Here is a 15,599-nt window from a genome sequence, read left to right on the forward strand (position 1 = left end):
AGCTGGGCCATGTGGGGAGAGAGGTGAACATCCCTGGGCTTGTGACCACTGTTCAAAGGGCAGAAGGTAAGGGCTTGGCACCCTGAAAAAGGGGATGCAGGCTATGCAAACTGAGCTCCCCAAATCTGTGGATATTCATGTTTCCATTTGTCCTTTTGCATGACAATTGTGTGTATGCAAAACAGGGGCTCTGATTTCACGAGGACAGAAAAGACTTTTATTGGTACTAGCGAAGCAGTCTGACCATGTATTTACAAACACCAGAAGAAAGACGTGAGTGGATGAACAGTTTATTGCACAGAGCAGCTCTGTAAGCATACAGACAGCATGGCATGGGGTATAGGGCCACTAACGAGAGCCTAAAGGTTGATTTCCCTGCTCTGTCAGCGGGTTGGGTCGGGCTGCCAGGGCTCTGCAGAACCTGAAGGCGAGGGTTTGTGAGCAGTGCGGAGCTCGGCTTTGCAAGCTGCTCCTTCCACCCAGGTCCAACATGCATCATTTAGATCTGCGTCTATATTTTATAAAAGATCTACTAAAATGTGTTATTGCAGAAATAAAACTAAGCGCTTATTCATTTTTAATCAGCCATCGGGGAGAAAGCCCTCGCATGCTTGTTGTGGTGTTTTTCCTTCTGTTGGGCTGTTTGTACCGAGACGCCTTGGAGGGAAATCTGTGATTAAATTACATGACTGAGATACCTTCATTCATGCTGAAAAGCCTCTCACTTAGCCATGAGCAGAGCTGTCAAAGCCACTGAAAGCGGAGCACAATTCACCGTGAATAGGGGGCCTCGGAAACCATAAAGAGCAAATTAGAGCTAAATATTGATTTACTCCACATTAACTCCAACCCCAGCTCCGAGCAAATCCAGCCTCCGAACACTCCATACAGAGAGATTTAATGCTTATGTGCCTGTTTTTTGGAAAAAACAAGACAGAAAACGGGCGCTTTCCTAGAATACAGCTTTTATTTTTGTTTTATTTTCTGGACCACGTCGCATTTCCTGTTCTCCGTGCGATTTTCCTGGCTGGGGCCTAGCTCGGGCCTGGCGGCGCCGCGCGTTGCCATGGCAACGCCGGGCCGTTTGCAGGAAGCCGCCCCTTATAGGCAGGCCTTGGAGGCCGGAAGTGCTCCCCCGAGGCGCTCTGGGCTCCTCCTCGTCTCGCTGCTCTTCCTGCTTCCGGTGGGGCGGGGGGCCGCGTGGTGGCGGGGGCCGGGGGGGTTTGGGAGGGGGTTTATAGGGCCTGGGGGTGGTCATGGGGCGCTGAGGGTGGTTATGGGGCCCTGGGGGTGGTCTATGGGGCCTGAGGGGGTCGTACTGGGGCTGGGGGCTGGTTATGGGGGGGCTGAGGGGGAGGTAGGCGGTGGAGGGGGGTTGTCCTGGGTCTGGGAGTGAGGTTGTGGGGGTCTGGGGGTGGCTTATGGGGGTCTGGGGGTGGTTTATGGGGCCTGAGGGGGTCGGGCTGGGGCTGGGGGCTGGTTACGGGAGACTGAGAGGGAGGTGGAGGCGGGGGGTGCTTTGGGGGGGGCTGGGGGGCTTATATAGGAGGTGTGGGATCAGCAGTTGGTGGGCTGGGGGGGTCGTACTGGGGCTGGGGGTTGGTTATGGAGAACTGGGGGTGGGGGGAAGATGGGGGAGGGCTTGGGGGCTATATTGGGGGTTGGGGTTCAGGGTATGCAGGGCTGGGGGGGTCATTGGGGTTTGGGGATGGCAATGGGGGCTGGGGGAAAGATGAGGGATTACATTGAGGCTGGGGGGTCAGAGAATGGGGGGCTGGAAGGGGTGGGGGCTCAGGCAGCTTCTCCCTGAGCCCTGTGTGTTGCAGGATCTGCGCTGGGGGGCAGCTCCCGAGGACACAGCCCCGAGTCGTGACCGAAGGTCTCCAAGTCTGCGTGGGATGCCCGTGTCCCTCAGGTGAGGGGGAATCAGGCCCATGCTGTCCGCAGGTGGGCTGGGGGCTGCGGGTGGGTGTGGGGGGGGCTTGGGGCCGACCGCTGGCGGCTGCCTCTCAGCCCATGCCTGCCGGCCTGCCCCGTGCCCCAGATCAACCCCCCGCGGGCTCCCCGCCGGGGTTCCTCCCGTGCAGTAACAGGTGTGAGCATCCATGCAGCATTTTGGTGGTCATGTATGATACTGCACACAGCGCGAGCCTGCCCTCGGCCGGGGGGATGTCCCCCTATGGCCGCTGGATTCCTTTCTTTAACCTGTACCATCCTGGGTTAAGAATCAAATCGTAGAGCTAAGTGGCGTTGCCCTTCCTTCACAGGCAAGTTTTACAGACGTGGAAGGTAGAACTTAGATACACTGCTGATATTTTATTTTTCCCTTGATTTATTGCAGGAATAAGTTATTGATTTATCTGAATTCCTGAGCTTTAGTTCCCAGGTAGCAGGGAACGCTGGCAGGCAGGGTTCTGTACTCGAACAGCCTGTGAGGTTCTGCTGGAAGCTGTGTACTTTGCTCTCCTGTTATATCTGAGCTTCTCTTCAGTTTGACTTTTCTCCTCCAGCCGAGGAGTGCAGCTGAGGTCCCAGCTAAGGCAGCCATGCGTCCTCACAGGCCTGGGTTGTGACCCTGGCCCCAAAGTGGTCTGGGCTTCTGGAAAAAAAAAATACTTTTCCAAGAGAAAGCAAGGCACTTCTCTTGTTTGTTTTTTGGTGTCCATCAGGTGCTCAGCACTAAAACGCTTTCGGCATTTTTCAAGGTTAAAATGCTACAGGGAAGGATTTTAAAGGCAGCTGGAGGGTGGTGTGCTGCTTTTCTCAGGTGTTTCAGTGGGGCTGATACAAAGAAGATGGATCTGTGCACGGCAGCGGTCCCTAGCTTTAGCTAACGCCCTGCCTGGGTAATGTTCTTTGTTCAAAAAACATTGCGGGATGTTTTGTGCCAGTCAGTTTGGGGTTGTTTTGTTTTACTGAGGCAAGGAGCAGTCTCAAGGGGTTCCTTTGAGCTTGCTGTGTACTAGTTAGAGCTGGGAGTTGTTTGTGTAAGACCAACGGGGAAGCCTCTGGGCTTTCGTTTGAAGCTTGCCTGGTAGCACAAGGAGACTTAGAGTATAGCTTTCGTATCTAAAACTGGCCGGCAGCAGGGAAGGCCAAGTACAGCACAGTTCTGAGATAATAAAAGTCTGGTTCTCCACTCTCCAGTGAGCTGAACAGGGATCTAGACTGGGAGGCTTTCCAGTTAAATCCTGCCCAGTTGCCAGCAGCCCCATGTGTGAGCAGCTGCCATGGCTGGCCCTGCCTGGGGAAGGTCCTGCTTGTCAGGCCCTCTTCTGCAGCAGGGTTGAAACCAAAGCCTGTGTAAGCTTCTGAGCTGATAAAAGCACTGCCGTTTTAAAAGGCAGGCGTCAGTGGCAAAGTGGTTGTTTCATCAGGGTAAGTAGGAGCACGTGTTTGGAGTAACCTGGGTTCACTGCATCTCTTTTAACAGTCCGCCAGGCTACCTGCAGCTCTCTTGAAGCTTGCAAGGCATGTGCAGGTGTAACAGAGCGCTCCCTAGTGCAGTGTTCAGCAGATGGGCATGAGAGCTTAATGTTTTTTCCTCACCTGTATCGACTCTTATCAGGAAGCAGAAGGTATTGCTTCTTCCTGCAGGCCTCACCTAACAGCGACTGCTGTACTTTAGGTAAAGCTGCAGAGGTGATGCAGTTTAACACCCCCCTTTTGATCCTTTGGACTGTGTAAGGTGAATTTCCTGCCCTTTGAATGACTTCAGTCAACTGTGACAATCGTGCTTGGGTTCAGCTGCGCAGTGGCTGAAAGATGTTGGGCTTTCCAGTGGCACCTGGGGGAGGGAGGGGGTTGGTTGGCTCCCGGGCTTTTGTGCCAGGCTCTCATCTGAAGCTTAGAAATGATAGCTTTGCGGTGTGCCCCGAAATGCTGTGCTTAACGCTCGCTGCTCCTTGTGTAGGTGTTCCTGCTCACCACAGAGGCTGCTGGGGCTGCGCCCTGTCCCAGGCCGAGGTAAGGGAGCTCAGCTGTGCTCTCCCTTAAGGCAAAGCTGTGTGCTTTGAATCTGCAGCCACAATCCTCCCTGTCTGCTTTGTCTTCTAACACTGAACTCACCTGGACAGAGCTGTCTGACGGTGTCAGACTGCAGTTAAAAAGCATTTCACTTTTGTACTCCTGCAGACTAACTGTGTTCGTTATTACTGACACAAGCTTTTCCCTTTCCTTTCACTAATGTCACAGTCTTCCTGGGTTACAGACTGGTATTTTTGACATGGGCTGTCAAAGTGCATGGAGCCCTGTATAGGGTGGTTGCAAATATCCTGATCTTTACTGCACTGGGAAATTGAGCTGTACTTATCCATTAAATCAAAAAAATATATAAATACATAGCTATATTTAAAACTTGACAGGTTTCTAATAAAGGAGGGTAAGTTGGATATGAGTAAGAAATAAATCTTCTAAGCTTGAAGAATATTCCTTTTTAAAAGTCCTCTGACTGAGGACTTTCCTGTCAACTAACTTTTAAAGGATAAAGCATTTTCTCATTTCAATTAACGTGCAGCGTAACCATTTGTGGGAGGGATCCCTAGCTGTTGGTGGCACTTGTTGGGTCTGGTGCCCTGGCATGTGCACTGAACAGCTCTGACTGCTGTGTGCAGCTTACCCTGCTGTGTGCTTGTTCTGCTTCAATGTCCTGGTTGTTTCTTTACAGGTAGGTGAACTGGAGGTCTCTGCGTGATGGTGAGAGTGTTGCCTTTGCAGTTCCCTTTGGTTATATCTGCGTGGTCTCTTCAGGTTATAGAAGGTAATTTTGTCTAAGTAGATGGTAAACGTTAATAAAATCCAGTTCTCCAAGTTGGCTGTCCTCGTATTTAATGCCTGCTAGTATGTGTGAACAAAGCAAAAAGGTTTTTAACTCCCTGGAAGTGTGCACGTAGACAGGTAGGCACATAAAACCTTCTCCTGTGCTGACACCTGTGCCCAGGGCAGTCACGCTGGGGGTGCACGGTGTTCTCTAGGTGTGGTGCTTCAGGGATCTGTGGGGGTAATTCAATCTTGACAGTCACTAACGTATTCCTGAAAGAATCTGAGCATCTTGATGTGCCAAGCTCTGATTTCCACTAGAGGGTGTGAAGGGCTGCAGAACGGTGGCATTTCCCTGAAACTGGGAGACTTCCTTTAATCGGATGCGCGAGCAGCAAGGCTGTGGCAGGATTATGTTCCAGCTGAAGAACTCTGCTCTTTGTGTTGGCAGCAGCCCAGGTTACATCTGCTTTATGTAACCCATCAGCTGCACTCGCCGTGAAGCCCATGTGATGCTCGGCCCTGGCCGTTGTGCATCCTCTTGTGCTCTCAGGCAATGCACGCGTGCGCCCCGGGGGAGGCAGCTCTGCTCTGCGTTGGTACAGCACCACGTCCCCTTCCCTTTCATCTGAGTCGTAAAATCTGCCCTTGCTAAGCAAACAGTAAGTTTGTATTTGTATTTCAAAGAGCCCAGCTTCTAGGATTCTTTTCGTAGGGGGAATTTCCACTGAATCTGCAAGATTCCCAGGCCAAGCCAAGCCTGAGGCTGGTGTGTTGTGAAACCACGCTGGCTGCTGAGCTGACACAGGTGGAGCCTCTTCCTGGTGCCGCAGCAGCCACACTGCTCCTTGGCCAAGTAAAGAACTTCATTGCTAAATTTTGCCTCTAAGTGTCATGGTCAGGACAAATTCCTGAGCAGAGCCAAGCCTGGCCCTGTTCTTGAGCAGTGCTGCCTTTGCTAGAGCAGTGAGAGCTTGAAAAGAGGTGTCAGGAGGAGTGATGGCCATCTCAGAATACTGGATTGCTGCAGCTTGAGTGTGTGCTCCTCTCTGCTGGTACTGGATGGGGTCTGGGGACACTTAAAGCTTGCTTTTTGCATCTGAGAGGGAAGCAGTTCCTTTGCCTACTGCTGCCAGCTCTGCTTTGGGGTGGAGGCTTGCTGGGGAGCAATGGGGATGTGGTGGAAACGCGTTGGTGCTCACTGGGCTAACAGGAATGCCCCTGTGGATGGTGAGGAATCGGCAGCGCCTGGAGGCAGGGCAGTCCTGCAGTGCCTTTTCTGCTTTTGCTTTGTTTTAAAGGAAACTTTACATCTATTTGACCTCGTGCCTTCCGCAAAAAATAATGATAACGTGTTCTCTGGAGATTTGAATTCAGAGTAGGTCAGCAAGGAGTTGGTCACTCTGTTCCCTTTTTTTTTTTTTAATGCTTTTTCCCAGCTTCTGCTGGGAGACGCTGTGTCACAGTCATGTGCACGACTGCCACGTGTGGTTCCCAGCTTACCCAGGTTTTTCTGAGGGCAGAGCTGAGCCGGTTAGTGACCCTGGCAGTGCTGCTCTGGTGAAATCCTCCTGGGGCTGACTAACAGGCAGGGCACAGCTTCCATGCTCGGTTTGCTGAGGCCTCTGCTGCTGACATGGAAAGTGGATTAGAGATTGCAAGCAGCCTTCATTTGAGGGAAGCTCAACTGACTTGGGGGGGGAATGAGTCAGTTCTGCCTTTGGGGCTCTGGAAACTGCTCATCATGCTGAAGCATCTTCCTTGTTCATCGGCTGAAGTGACTCCAACTGCATTGTGAAGGTGGCTTACGTCTGTCGGGAGCAGTGAGTGTTGCCTCCCTGTGTCCCCTCTCCGGAGCCTCTCGTGCCCTGGGAAGGATGCACCCAGTTTTGCTTGTCAGACACCCATGGGGTTGTCCTACAGCCTGCAGCTGCTGTGAGCCTTTTAAATAGCAACTGAGAATGTAATGCCAAGGCAGAGCATGCGAACACCCTGGTTGTGAAGTGTTGGTATCACATGGATATGTTTTAACCCTGTCCTGTTTTCCCAGAAGTTTTGCCCACTGGTGGGGTAAATGTGTAAACCCCTAACGGGATTAGCACCGGGCTCGTCCAGAAGGGAAATCGTTTCTAAGCCCGTGCTCAGCAAGGTGCTGTTCCTTCTCTGGCTGCTCTGGCTCACCCCTGTATCAGCAGGGAATGCCAAATGGCTGTGGGGAGGTCCTGGGCCAAATCCTACAAAAGCCAGCTGCTCCTCCCAACAGCAACACAGCTGAAATATCAGTGTGAGTGAAAGAACATGGGGTATAACCATGTCCCTGCTGCAGCTGGCTCCGCTGGGGTGCCAGCAACACCATGGATGGTGTTTTGTGTGCGGACAAGAAATAGGAATGATGCCTTCCAGGTGTAGCTCTGCAGGGACAGCATCCTTGGTGATTTCATGTCTCCGGGATCTCCTTGTGCTTGGAAAGCACTGGGAGAAGCAGAGGGAGCTGACACTGTGCAGGCAAGGTGCGGTGATCTGGGCAGGCTGAGCTCCTGCAGCGGGGTCAGAGTGTGTCACTGCTGGGTTTGCTGAACCGCGGCAGTCCTGGAGTCAGCTCGTGGTCTGTCTCTACTGGAAAGATCTGGCTGCAGGTGCAGGAAAGGCAGTCAGTACCTTCTCGCAGATACCGGCGATAGCTGATAGTGCCACAACAGCTCTGCCACCCTCCAGCGTGGCCTGATGAGATTTGTGCTTGTCTGTATGACCTCCTGGGCCAGAGCTGCCACGTTCATTGTCTTTTCAGACTAGTGGGAGCTGGTTGGGATCTGTGAAACGGAAAAAGGAGGAAAATCAGTCTTGGAGAAGGGGCATGTGCTGCCAGGCTGCCCTCAGCAAAGCTGGCTGTGAGCCCGATCCTGATCCCAGTCCTCTAGAACTACAGCTTCTTCCTTCTTTAAAGTTTCCAGAGGAAAAAAAAAAGAAACCTGAATTTGGCCTGACTTGAATTTTTCAGTGCTGGGATCTCCTGTGGGATAGAAAATCTGTGCTTGGCCAAGCTGTCATAAAAATGTGTGAGGGCAATGGGTGTGAAGGGCAGCGAGGCACCTGCTGCCTGCCTTTGTTTTGCTGTGTGCTGTGCCAGTGGGAGGTTTCCTTGTCTCAGGATGATGTTTTTCTCCCCCATGGAGCCAACACCACAGCCTGGGTGAACGACACCCCTGGGGATTGACCGTAGGGCAAATGTAGCCACAGCCCTCCCCGTGCGCAGCCTTGGCCATCACGGGGCAGAGGGATGTGACTGCTGCTTCCCCAAAACGTGGAGCCATACAACAGCAGTGCCAGCAGCCACATTCCTGCATACTTGACCTAGCCTGGAGCCCAGCAGGGGTGCTGTGAGGTGAGACAGGGACCGGCTGCATCTTCAGGGCCAGGTCCTGGTGCAAAGCCAGCGGCAGGGCAGCAGCCAGCGCCGTCAGCCAGCCAAGCAAAGCCTCCGGCGGCTGAGCGTGAAATGGGTATTTATGTGCACAAGCACCAAATCAGTCAAAAAGAGGAAGAGGTGTCTGTACAGGCACTTGTGCTCTACCTCTGCTCCAGACAGCCTGTGCTGGAGGAGGAAAGCTGGGCCCCAGGAAAGGGGAGCAGCTCCCACCTTGCCTCCTGCCTGTGTGCACGTAGGAAAATGCAAGAGGTCTGTGCCTGGGGAGCTGGACCTTGAGCTGGGACAGGAATTGGTTAATGCTATCGGTATGTTATGCAAACTGCTGAACTTTGCATCTCAGAAAAAGAAACTCAAAGGAATCGAGTGCATGGAGAGCAGGGGCTGGGGTTGCTTCCGCTGCTCAAGCAGCCACAGCACCGCCTGGTTCCCACCTCTCCTCCCTCCATCGCCCATCAGGGAGCCTCAGCTGCTCTCTTAGGACACATCGGGGGAGTGTTAGCAAGCACAGCTCCAGGCCGGCTCCTTCCCACTGAGCATCAGTCAGCCCTTAGCTAAGGACCCCCTCTGCTAAGAGCTTGCTTCCAGCTGCTCCCCGGAGAGCTGTTCTCAGTCTCTGGGTCTGGCTGCAGCACTGCTCTTCCCTCAGCAGCACTTAAGGAGGGAGAGAATGAGCTGCAGGGAGGGCTCGTTGCCCACCCAGGTCTCATCTTGGGGGTCGAGGCCAGGCTGAGCTCTGGGGAGCAGAGCTGGGTGCAGCACGAGCATCGCTGCGTGGCAGGAGCCAGCCTGGTGTCAGTCGCCGTGCCGTGATAATGGCAGAGGGCAACTGAAGGAAGCTTTACAAAATGTTGTTTTTAAGCTCTAGCTATGAAAGCGGCAGTGGCTCCAAGTTGGACCTTCCAGCCAGAGGTGCTCAGGCTTAATTTGACAGCTATTCCTTAAATATTTAAAAAGCTGCCTGGAATAAACTGAATGCTTCCGAGTAGTGACCTAAATTCCACTTGCTGTAAATTTCATTAGAAAGTGGATTTGTGTGCCTGCCAGCAGCAAGCCGCTCTGCAGCTTCATTGATCTGACCAAACCATGTGCTGTGCGAGTGCCTTCCTCAGCAGATTTTTAAAGAGCTCCCTGCTGCATGCTCCTATCCTCTATGTGCCTTGTTCCCTTGCCTTCCTCCTCCCTTCCTCTCTTTTTCCTCCCGGTGCGAGCACATCATTTGTTTACTAATCACGTTGCCTCGTTAGCTGCACGGATCCATCCCACCGGCTGTGTGGGCAAGGCTGGAGCAGCTGGGAAGGGAACGTCCCTGTCCTTCAGCCAGCTCCGGGAGCTTTGCTCTACGCTCCCCGTCCTGGGGCAGGCAGGAGCTTCTGCAGAGGGGCAGGGCCCAGCCCAGGCTGCTCGCAGGGAGCTCACCTGCGGCTCCAACACCTTTGGAGAAGTCTCCTTTCCTTCTGCTGCCCCCAAAGCGCCGTCTGTCCTTGTGCAAGCACCACTTCGGAGCTTGTGGAGAGGCGTGATGGCAGCCCAGGTGGCACGTACCGAGCCTCACTAGGGAAACACGCCTGGGGAGACGTGGTCCTGCCAGGGCACCGGGTATATGAGCAACGTGTGAGCCCCTGAGTGGGGACATGGGGACACACAGCTCGTGGCAGTGTGCTCGCTGCCCGCTTGTCTGGGTTCTGGGTGGTGTTGGGGCAGCAGGACCTGCTGCCACCTCTCTGTCATCACAGGGGATGCTTGGGCACGATGTTCCTCACCATCCTCTCCATATAGCTCAGGGACAGCTCGTGTGTGACCTGCAAGAGGTGCCGCCTCGCCTCGGCTCTACGGTGGTGGCTGATTTTTAGTTCAACCTGAGTCTTGGTGAAAGAGGCTACAGCAGCACTGGGGACAGGACCTTGCTGGCTCTCAGTGTCCAGACGGGGGCTACGTTAATGCTGCCACAGGAGGGTCCCTGCTTTGCACCCCTACCCGTGATGGCAGGGCTCAAAACAGCTCCACAGCTGCCCGTGCTCTGGGGAAGGGCTGTGACTGGCCCAGAAATCTGCTTTTTGGGGCTGGGAGCATCACCAAAGCAGCAGTTTTCCTCTGCAGCCGATAAGGAGGTTAAGTGAAAAATGAAATTTATCTCTATCTCCTTCCTCATGCTTTCTGATCTCTGCCAACAGAGCTGAAGATGGGGGAGGATTTTTTTTCTATATTTAGCTTCGGAGAAATTGCTATAACTAATCGGCTTTAGGATACTGGGCTCGCTCTTTTATTTTATCTTTTTTATGTCGTTAAGACCTTGTCATGTGGCTATGGGCTGTGGCTTGCTGGCTCTGGGTTTGCTGGGCTCTTTTTCTTTTTTTTCTCCTATGGAGTCAATTAATAACCTGCAAAAATAACACTTCCAGCTGTTCCTCTCGCAGTTGCTGGGCTGGAGTCTAATTACCGGGCCTCGGATCCCAAATCCTGCTTTGCATGGAACAGGGACAGGGGGAGGAGGTGGCAAAGCAAAGAAGAAAAAAAAAAAGTGTGATTTGGGTGCTATTTTTAGCCTTTTCAAGCCAAATGTAAAAAGACCCTCAGGCTGCTTGCGTCCTAAATCTGATCGTATGCACAGCATCGTTCCCATGGCACGGTGCAGCAGCCGTGGTGGGCTGGGTGGTTTTATTTCAGCAGTTTGCTTGCCTGTGTTTAAAACCTCCTCCTGGGCCGGTCTGAGCTGTGCTGTGGTGGTGCAGCTTCCATCCCCGTGCTGATGGGGTTTTGCAGTCTCCTGTAGTTCTCCACGTGTCGCTGCCCATGCTGGATGGGGTCACAGCGAGGAGGGAAGGCACACGGCTGCCCTAAAAGTGTCCTCTTCTGTGGATTGGGATACAAAATGGGGATTTGCCAGCCCTGGTTTCAGGGCAGGCTCCTGCAGGGCTCCTGGCTTGTAGTGTACACACAGTAGGATGTTGGGCTGTGTTTCCAGGCTCTGCCCTGGGGCTCCTTTCATTGAGACTCATTTCTGAGTCTCAACTAAATTTTATTGCTCAAAAGCAAATAAAACGAGCAGCTGTTCATTAGCTAATCTGACCTACTCAGTGGCCACGCGTCAGTCTGTAGCTACCAGCTTGAAACCACAGCTGCAAACAGGCTTCCTGTGCTGGAGACCGTTCCCTTCATGAAACCAAGTTATTTTGAGGATGCCGTTTGGAAGCTGCCCTCCCAAAAACTCCTCATCCCACTTGCACAGGGGTTGCGGAGCCGGTGCTGTGCCCAGAAGGCAATTCCACCCCTTCCTTCTCTGCTCCTGCTCCCTCTTCCCCACGCTGACAGCTGCAGGAGCCGCGAGGCGTTAAATATTTCATCTCTCATCCCTACAGAGCCGAGGCCGGGTGTCCCTTCAGCACAGCTCTGCTCCCAGTCTGCTTAGCCAGGGGCGGAGGATGCCATCGATCTCTGCTCGCTCCCGTCTAGCAGAGAGGCTGCAAACGTGGCTTCCCATCACGCGGCGCATTAGCCAAAATTAATTCCAGGGCGGCGAGGCAGCCAGTGGGTTCTCAAGGCCGAGACAGATCCGTGCTGCAGCCACGTGAGGAGGGGCAGAGCAGATCCCCAGATGCTTCTGCTCAGCCGGACCCACGCTCTGTAGGACAGGGAAGATGCTGGGGCCGGTGACACGGGCGGTTCAGCTATAAGGGACATGTGCACCGTGCTCCCATTCAGGCTGCTGCTGCTGCAAGTGGGGGACATTTTGATGCGTCTTGCTGGCTTTCTTTCATCCCCAGCCACAGGCACGCCTGTGGAGCACAGGAAGGTTCCTCCCCTGTGACAAGGAAAAAGAAATCAGCGAGCAGATCGAGCGTGTACAGCAAATAATGAGATCGCCTTGGATACGGCGGCGGAATTCATGCAAAGAATTGTGCTGATCAGAGGAGATAAGCAGCAGTTCCGTGGCCTGCGAGCAGCGTCACGAGGCTCGTGTTTCTCAAGTGTTTTCTCAGAGATGCTTGGATGGAGGCTGCCAGCAGAGGCCCGATCCAGGGACAGATTGAGCTGCTTTAGCTATTACGCTTAGGAGCGTGGTTTAAAAAATAAACCCTGGAATAGCTGTGCTGGTGGTTATTTTGGTGGGGAAGTGCCTCGTAATACGTCGCATTTTCCTTGAGGCTTGGGAATAGGCGATACAGAAGTGAGCTCTTCTGTACCAGCAGAGCAGCACCCACAGAGAAGGCTCGTCCTGAGGGAGCCCCCATTGGAGGGGCTGAGTGCTGGTGCAGTCAGTGAAAGGAGCTAAGTTTGTGGAATGCTTTAACAACCAGCAATTGTTTCTTATTAATCCCCTGGTATTATAAAAGGGAAAAAAAAAAATCCCAGTATTTTACAGACAAATAAAGACAAAGCGTCTAGCTAGCGAACAGCTCAGTAGCTCATTCAGGGCTTGTTAAAGCAGCTGAGGGTGTTTGTGCTGTCAGACTGATTTGAAGGAGGGATAGTAAACGGCTTTGTTTTTATTTTTATGGGAAATGTACTCAGCTCTGCGTTAGCAATGCCTCTTAGTCAACACTGGTGTTTTTTCTAAGGACTGAAAAGTGTCGTTAATGACTAGATGAGTTCCAGGCAGTCCTTTAAGGCACTTCGAGAGTCGACTGGTACCAGGAGCCTCCCTGCGAGGCTAGTACCAGAAGGCTGCTAGGCAGTGGCAGATGGGCACGAGTAGCACTTCCAGAGGCACTTTAGGAAAGTAAAGCATTCCCCAAAGCCCAGTAAAGCCTCCTTTGATTGCAGTCCCAGCTTCCTGTACCACGTGCATGGCAGCAGCCTCACCGATAGTAAAATACCACAACAAATATGTTATCATCCAAGTGTTTTTTCCCTTTATGCTGAAAAAAAGAGAAGGGGAGGGGGCCGTGTTCCTTGAGGCAGTTTGGTTTTCCTGTGCCACCTCCTGAGGTCTCAGGGATAAAATAATTTTGGGAGGGCCCCAAAGAGCGTCCCCTCTCTCCCCACGCTCCCTCAAGAAGGCTGTGCTGTCAACCTGGGTGTTACAAGCATCCTGCGTGTTGGTAACCCATTTCCTGCGCTGAAACAAGTGTTGGATTTGATGGTGTTAGCTCTCCTCATGATTTTATTATCGCAGTGCCAGCAGCCTCCCAGCTGACCACCTTGGCTTTAGCACTGCCCTGCTCACAGGTGGGGGAAGCACGCAGGAAGCGCTGCACAGTTACGGGCTTCGCAGGAGAGGCTGTGGGTGCTTTCCATGTGCTCATCCTGATTCACGTATTTTATGAATCAGAACTTAGTCCTGTGTGGTAACGCTTGCCTACGTAGCTGTTAATGTCATTGGTATCCGGGCTCTGATGTCAGCTGCTGGAGCCCAGGCGCTGGCAGCTGGTGTCCCTGGCCAGCTCCCAGCCTGCAATTCAATTTCCCCATCAGTCACTTTGGAAGACAGGAAAAAAACACATTTCTGTCTGTTTGTGACACCAAATCACAAAGGGCTTCAGGCTACAAGTTCATTTAAGGCTCTTCTACGCTGTGACACATGGGAAAGCTCAGAAAAATCGAATAATGGTATAGAAGTGACACCCTCATCTATACTGTGCTAAACTACTGTAAGCTAAGGCCAGCTTCATCCTGGATGAACATCTCTGCGCAAGAGTTTAATGTCTTTTAGGTTTCTTACATTAACATTGTCTCTCTGAACACAGATCAGTCCAGGCACGTTTTGCCCCGTTCCCAATTTTGTCAATGGTGGAAAAGTACCACAAAGGGCAAAGGCAGCAGCATGGGGGAATAAGGGCATCCCCCTGGAAGCACAGAGCTCTGCGCTGCCTTCTGACACTGACCCTCTGCGTGAGTTTTTGTGTAGCACTTTGAGCCTGAATATTTCTGTCTGCATGTTGGGATAATTAGTATGTACCCTGACTTTACAAAGGGCTTGAGGATCTCCAGAGATGCATGTGCATCATTTCCCCAGGTTGAGCTTTCAAAAATACACCCAGAGGAGCACGTTCCCGTATGTCTGGAGGACCCAACTGGGATGTCACAGCTGCTTTGGTTCTTAGAGAGAAGGAATTCAGACCAGCTGAGAGCCAGCCCCACCACCAGGTATTGCTCCCTAGACTGACAAAGGAAAGAGCGAATTGTGACACCTAGTTAAGTGCATATAACTGTGCCTAATAAGAAGTGTGTGTAAACCAGAATCGCATGCCTGCAGGGCGCAACTCTGTCCTACTAACTGCCTGTCAGCTATCCTGCTTATTTTATCTGGAAACATTATCATCTGGGAGCTTTTTCATGACTTTAGATGTTTAGGAAGAGCACATTTATTTCAATTTAGCCAGTGGAACAGAAAAAATTCCACTGAGTCAGACGGAGCTGATTTATTAGGGAACGACTCTGGAAGATCTTCCTTATATCTGAACTCAAAATCTCATCCCTTCTTTCACATTCCTTAATATGCTTACTGCTTAGCAGCCACAACCTCAATGAATGCATGCCCTGTCTTGCTGAGAACTCCTAACAACCCCTTCGTACAAAAGCTGTGAAGATGAGACCTGCTGGACAGTAAGAAGCAATGTCCGCTCCACTTTTATTAGGACTCTCTGGGATACAAACGAAAGGGAACAGAGCAAGTCCCTGCCGGCTGAATTCCACGGGCTTGCACCCAGCTACAAAAAGGCCCAGAGGCATTCTGAGTCTTTTTGTGTACACATCAGCCCCGTGCTGCTCCCAGGCAATTGCATGTTAACTTCGCTGTTATTAGTAATAAGGGATTGGCTGCCGATGGTTCAAACTAATTTCCATGGGAATATTGCCTGAAACAGGATAAATGACTGGGCTTTGAGTTGTGCAACCAGACTTTGTAACGTGAAGGAATGAAACCCAGGAAATTTCACGTGGTGGGGAGTGACTGACCTTGCATAACCTCCACAAGACCCATATTCCCTCCATTTCTAGCATGCTGCATTCCTTATTTTCTGAAAATACCGGTTTGCACTTTCAGCCTGTGTCCTTTGGGATTAAATTTTTATCACCCCTCACAGCATTCCTTAAACATTTCACCCACTTATTCATTTATTTACACGATGCAATGCTGGAGCTTCCATAAGAGAAGGCGTATCAGGAATATGAACAATAATAGAAACATTTTAAAACATACTGCTCTCCTCTGCTGTGTCTATCTCGTTAAGATTATTGCTACAGAAGAGAGGCAAGACACCTACTACGACTGACTTAAACATTAAATGATGCATTGATAATGCCTTCACCTTATCAATAAACTCCAAATGCCTTTAGGAGCCTTAACAAAGCTTTTCAGGTTATACAGCTATTTGGTTAAATGAAATAGAGGTGGTTAATAAGATTTCCCAGACTGTAAAGGGAGAAGCATTATGAACAAAGAGGAATCTGAGTGGGCGTACATTCCTCGCCCTGC

The 15,599-nt window shown here is 51.8% G+C and overlaps 1 long non-coding RNA gene and 1 other non-coding gene across 4 annotated transcripts; both read left to right on the forward strand.

Annotated features, from left to right (window-relative positions):
• The first annotated feature begins 1,647 nt into the window (after positions 1-1,647).
• LOC137841552 (uncharacterized) lies at positions 1,648-15,204 on the forward strand. 3 transcript variants are annotated; one of them, XR_011088663.1, is made up of 6 exons: positions 1,648-1,915; positions 3,914-3,966; positions 4,667-4,759; positions 5,210-5,357; positions 5,446-5,813; positions 11,542-15,204. It is a non-coding gene; the product is annotated as an uncharacterized lncRNA (long non-coding RNA). The 3 variants fall into 3 exon arrangements; XR_011088662.1 differs by lacking the exon at positions 5,446-5,813 and having other exon boundaries at positions 1,658-1,915; positions 5,210-5,420; XR_011088661.1 differs by lacking the exons at positions 5,210-5,357; positions 5,446-5,813; positions 11,542-15,204 and having other exon boundaries at positions 1,685-1,915; positions 4,667-4,809.
• LOC137841976 (small Cajal body-specific RNA 16) lies at positions 1,977-2,146 on the forward strand. The gene has a single exon (XR_011088851.1). It is a non-coding gene; the product is annotated as a small Cajal body-specific RNA 16 (non-coding RNA).
• Positions 15,205-15,599: the final 395 nt, after the last annotated feature.

Source organism: Anas acuta, chromosome 18, assembly GCF_963932015.1.
Source record: "Anas acuta chromosome 18, bAnaAcu1.1, whole genome shotgun sequence".
NCBI classification, from domain to species: Eukaryota; Metazoa; Chordata; class Aves; order Anseriformes; family Anatidae; genus Anas; species Anas acuta.